Genomic DNA, 5,756 nt, shown 5'->3' on the forward strand with positions numbered 1-5,756 from the left:
ATTCGTATTGAATATTTGATTTGGCGTATTTGTGATAAGTGTCTGAATTTGAACGCAGTGAGCAATATTTTATTGCTCATAAAACTTTTAGAACTCCTGGAAGGTAGCCCTGCGCTACAGGTTTAAAAATCAGAGAAGGGTTCTCCCTAGTGATGGTAGAATAGTTTGCAGCTCAAAGAAAATGCAGCGAGTCAGCAGCTACAATGGAGCTTGAGCGGCACAAAGTTCAAAAGCTGGTAAGGGGCATCCTGCAGTAAAATACTTTTTCAATTCGACTTTATTAAAGAGGATGATGTGTAGCTAGCTAATAAAGAGTACGATTTTGATTTGCTTATGCTTTAAAATATTTGCATTTTTCTGTGATCGGAAGTGCTCAGATGTTAGTGTTTATTTTTGGGCTCTGTAGTGTAGTGATTTGGTGTTGAAATATTTTGGATGCATCGATTTGGTATCGAAATATTTTGGATCAGTTTAATTATACCAGGCTAAGAACCATAAATCAAAAACAGCAAAAAGGTAACAGAAATGAAGGCTACCCTTTTGGGACCTTTGGGGAGTAATAAAGTTGTTTGATGTTCAGCCGCAGTCCTTTGTGGGTTGGCTGCCAGTCAGCAGGTGGGAACAAGGCCAAGTGTTAAGGCAACTATTTGGCTTTTTTCCTGACCCATGCAATTCTGGGTGGTCGTCAGTTTGTGAAGATGTATCGCATGAAGGCACAGTACATGAGACCAGCTTTTAGACAATACTGCTTAAACATTAGTATATGTTTATATGCATAGCATACGTCTATTCATTCCACAGTCGGTTATATTGCTGTTTTTTCTTTCAGGCTGCTGCAATCGCTGCTATTTCTGGGGAGGATGAAACGAGCTTCGGCATGCACACAGAGTGGCTCATGTCCAAGTGCCGAAAAGCCTCCCCAGATGAACTGCAAATGCAGGAAAGGATGTCGCTGACTTCCGGCCATATGATTTCTGAGCTTTCAACAAGTACTGTTCAAGAGGCAAAGGAGAAATACCCTTACTTAAGGAACTTTGAAAAGCTAAGTCAACTCTTCCTACTATATTTGAGAGACAGCATTTACATTATGTTAGGCTACTTGTTAGGTGAGGCAGCATTTGTTGAAAAAGTAATATAGGTTCTGTGACTGGTCGAAAAACAAATTTTTAATGCACACTAAATGCGAGTGATTGAGTAAAACTTGAAAAAATGGAAGAAAAAATGCCAATTTTCGAAGCTGAATTTTCTGCACAGTAGCACCTCACTGTATGCACTTTAAAATTTTGTCTAAATGAGCTGTTTGGGAATCGGCCATCCACATCGTGGCAATGTCTTTGTCGCAAGCAACTGCTGACATCAGTCATGTGTCGGCTACTCCTGATTCCAACGTTATCTGTGTTGTGAAAAAAAACTGGTCGCAGTTTGGTAATGTGCACACTGAGCTGCTCTACGGGGGGAATGCATACAAAGCGTTGTGTACCTGTATGCTCTCGAGCCTTAATGCAAGAAAAGGTGCATGAGCATACATTTTTTTTACCCAGCGATGATGTCATAGTGATGCAACAATTTTGTTACTGCTGTAGTTAGACTCTAGTGACTACACTTCTACTAGCAGTTCCTGCATTTAGCTGTTGTGTGTTCCTTAAGCCAGGGCTCACTGCTTACCTCCAGCGGGGGATGCACTATGGGTAATTTATGCTGATGTCGCACATTCAGGCGACTAAGTAGTAATCACTGGGCAGGGACTAACAACATATAAAGCAAGAACCATGCAGGTGGTAATCAGGTTGTAAGCTTGGACAGTAACGGGGGGGGAGGGAGTTAGCCCATGAAGGAAGACACACCCTACACACCTTAGCGTGGCAACGTTTTTAAGATGCAAAACCAAGTGAAATAAAACGAAGCATATCAATGAAAGCAGCTCGAACTACCACGCTGTTTTGACTTTGCCTAGCCGAGGAAATGATTGCTATTTTTTAATGTGAAAGCATTTATTTCTTGGCTCATGACGCGGTGTTCTGTGCATCGAGTGTGTGAACAGAAAGTGTGCACTCCTAGTTGGAGAGCAACATGGGTCACACCCATGGGTGCCTGTGGCAAGAAGAGCCACTTGCCAATGCATTGGCGCTTCGCTTAAACACTGCCCCACTGTGCTGGCAGTGGCATGAGCACTCACCGGCGTCTGTGAACGTTCAGCAGAGAGTGACTAATTCTGCATTTAATATGGGTATTGGCCCATGGAGGAGATCTGAATGGTGTGCGGTTTGGTGGCCACTGTGAACTAAATTGCACAAACGCACCAACAGAAACAGCAGTAGTGCACATTGCTTTCGCATTTCTCCACTAAAGCAGACTTCAGTGCCCCCGGTATACTCTTTTGATTGTGAGATTGAACGTTCTGAAGCAAGTCAAGGCTTTGAAGTACAAGGTAGTAGAGGGCTCCGAATTAATTTAGGTCATCTGGGATTCTTTAACATAATTCACATCCCATAGCAGACGGACGTTTTTACATTTCGCTTCTATTGAAATACAATCACAGTGGCCAAGGTCGAACTGCCGACCTTGGAATCTGCGGCCGAACGTTAGTCACTGAACCGTCATACCTGGTAGATTGATGCCATGCTTTGCGTCAACTGCATTGTTATTAACTTTTCCTGAAAACGATTTGCAGCACTTTTGCTCTGATGTCAACAAAATTCTTTACTTATTTCTGATTTTCAAGATAAGTTTGTTGAATGAAAATGTGCTTTATCGTTTTTTTCCCGCTAATGTTGCATTCTTCTGGAGAAGAAAACAAAAAATAGCTTTTTTCTAACTTCCAAAATTTCTTGAGATTTCACATCTCTTCCGTGCACTCATGTTCCGTTGTACTACAAGAAAACTCAGCTACTGCTTCCAAAAAATTGATGTGGTGAAAAAGTTAGTGCTCAAATGCATTTGGGCAGAAGACCCATTAGCTGTGCCACGAAGGCTGTGCTTGTGCCAAGATTAAACTGTCAGCACCATAACTTTTGGTTTTCTTTCGTGTGTGACTCGAAACTTTCAGGCTCAAGTACACCTTCAGAAATAAGGTGGTGTTAGTATTTTGTGAGGTCAGAGTGCTCATTTGAACTGTGCATTCGTCAGTTCCTTGCCTTATATTCAGTAGATGCCATGATAAAGTAAAATCACCGCTTTGTATGCGTTGCTGTTTTGTTGTGAAGCACTTTTACATACTTTTTTTTCAGTTTTGCAGTGACTTTCAGAGATTGACGAAGGTCAGCCCTTCAGTTTGCATAGCAGAGGGGATTGACAAGATTATAAAATCAGCCCAAATGCAACTCATTCCTTGCGAAGCAAGCATAATGGATTCTCTCCGACGTGCTGGAGAAATGGCACCAGAGAGGCTGCGAACGCGATGTGAGTAGTGTTACAAAGGCTTTATTGCTATATTTCAGACCTACACTCTGTGTCAAATTATTTTTGCAGGGTTTCATCTTATAGGCATAGCATTAGAGTTCATCTGTGTTTAAAGGTTTGGTTCTTTCGAGGTTTGCAACTCGTATCTGGTCCTGAATGGAAAGAATTTGATGGCATGTTGCTTAGTGTGCGGAATAGTAAACTGTTGTAATATAGCACAATTATATGTGTAAATAAGGAATGTTTTTAGCTGGGTCAAGCACTAGACAATATTTGAAGACCCGTTGGAATGGCCATCAAGATACAGCAGACTTAAATAAGATAATGTTAACCTAGCAGCAATGTTTCATTACTTGTGGGCACAGAAGATCACAAACAACGCACTTTCTAAACAGCCTTTGTCATATAATTAGGGAACTTTAAGAAGGTACTAAAAAAGTGCATTCAAACATTCCCTATAAATGTTTTGCTTTTGCAGACATCCTAACAGTCGCAGTTGTGCGGATACTGTCTGCAAGTGTTAAAGAGATGAATGGGCTCTCAGTTTTTTTTGTGCAAGAGAAGGTAAGTTTTTTAATTTTGTGCTGCTAGAATGCGTGTGTACTATACTAATTTGCTTTGCTGAAAACGTTGGTCTGAGGGCCGTTTCACATGCTGCGACTAGAACGAAAATAGTCGGCCTAGTCGGTGACGCCGCAGTGCGATTTTCGCACAGTGCTTTCACATGCAACGCGTACCCAGCGAATTCGGTCGGAGGGACACGCAAGGTTGCTCGATGTTCGCATAGGCAACCCACGATTAAACGCGACAGAAACGCTGCACGGAATGTGTTGACAATGTTATGACCAGCGTTTTTTTAGATGCAAGGCAATATTTCGTATGTTTTGATTAAAATAATCAGTTTTGCTTACGCCGCGGGGATAGCTCCCACGTGACCCTACGCCGAGACGGCGCGTGACGTCACGTCACGTGCGAGTTGTTGCTGCGGCCGGTCTCGACGCACGTGCGCTCTCGCTCGCGCGCCTGGAGACCGGTCTTGGCCGCGGCAGCTGCTCCCGCGTGACGTCACGTCACGTGCCGTATCGGCGCTGCCCATTGGTCAGTCGCAGAGCGAACACACCGACGCTGCAACTGGATTCCAACCGGACGGAACTTGGTCGCAGGCCGTCTGCGGCTAGACCGACGGCCCTCCCCAGTCGCAGACCGACAGAATTCGCAGCGTCGCAGGCGAGAATCGCATGCATGTGAAACGGCCCTAAGACGTTGCTGAGCTTTAATCTGATACATTAAACATGAGAAGCCTGATATCAACGTAATTACTTTAGTGTAATGGTTTAAATTTTGTTAGCAAATGTGTTATAAATAAATAAAGGTAGTGAAGTTGTCATCTAAGAATTGTGAGTGCTGCTGGCTATGGTCCAAAAATTAACATTGCGTATAAACGAAAATTGCATGTGCAAATATGAGACAAGCCATTTTGTACTGTTAACATTCTTTGTATTGTATTGAAAAAATGTATAATGTACAGACAACTTTATGAAGAGGTTGACTTAAGCATGGAGAGATGGGATTGAATTAATCCCTCATGGGCTGTTTCTAATAATGAAATATTTTCTTGCCACAACAGGACTAGAGCGTTCCTGCAATGCCATGTATAATTTTCACTGGACAGCAGATTGAAGAAGCAGACATTCTTCATATTAAGGTGGATCGTAAGAAACTGTTCATGGTCAAAAACGCAGAGGAGGGGCTGGCGGCTGTTTTATCGGCCAACTGGCTCTTCAGTGACCAGTAAGAACGCAAGCTCTGCAACACACTTGTAGTGTTAGAGCGCCTTTTTCTTGGCCTCGCACTAAGCACACCAAGAGTAGTGGCTACTAAGTTTCTCAATAAAGTCACAAAAAGTGTGTAGTTAAGTATAGTCAGGGTGATGTGTATTTTTCTGTGATATGTAGACGCACTGTGTGAAGTGTTTTATTGGTGTTTTTAATAAATTTGCTCTGCTATGCCAAAACTATAGCCTCATATGAACTCACTCATGTGCACTCTGATATGCATATATACAAGGCTGTGTGCCGCACATGCCTCAAATGAGGAAAATGTGGCCCTGCTGTATGATGTGTTATCTGCCTTTGTTGTCAGGGAAGTGTATGTTACTATTGAAGTGGTCAGCATTGTTTTCCGTAATGAATTTTTCCTTGCAGGCATGTCTGGATGGTGACCAAGCATATCCGGCACATGCATGTGTGCATGGAGGTGCCCTCGATTGGCATGCATGTGATCCAAAAAACTGGGTAGCTATAGAACATTATGCAATGTGTTGCCAGCAGTGGCCTGTCAACCAGCATTGTCTGCAG

The 5,756-nt window shown here is 42.8% G+C and overlaps 1 pseudogene across 1 annotated transcript; it reads left to right on the forward strand.

Moving 5' to 3' along the window:
* Window positions 1-203: 203 nt before the first annotated feature.
* On the forward strand, window positions 204-5,320 carry LOC149364111 (uncharacterized; annotated as a pseudogene). The gene is made up of 5 exons (XR_016288221.1): window positions 204-236; window positions 830-1,040; window positions 3,226-3,399; window positions 3,878-3,963; window positions 5,027-5,320. The product of XR_016288221.1 is annotated as an uncharacterized LOC149364111 (transcript).
* The last annotated feature ends 436 nt before the right edge of the window (window positions 5,321-5,756 follow it).

Source organism: Amblyomma mixtum, chromosome 2 (genome assembly GCF_055824585.1).
Source record: "Amblyomma mixtum isolate Tamu chromosome 2, ASM5582458v1, whole genome shotgun sequence".
In the NCBI taxonomy this organism is placed as follows: Eukaryota; Metazoa; Arthropoda; class Arachnida; order Ixodida; family Ixodidae; genus Amblyomma; species Amblyomma mixtum.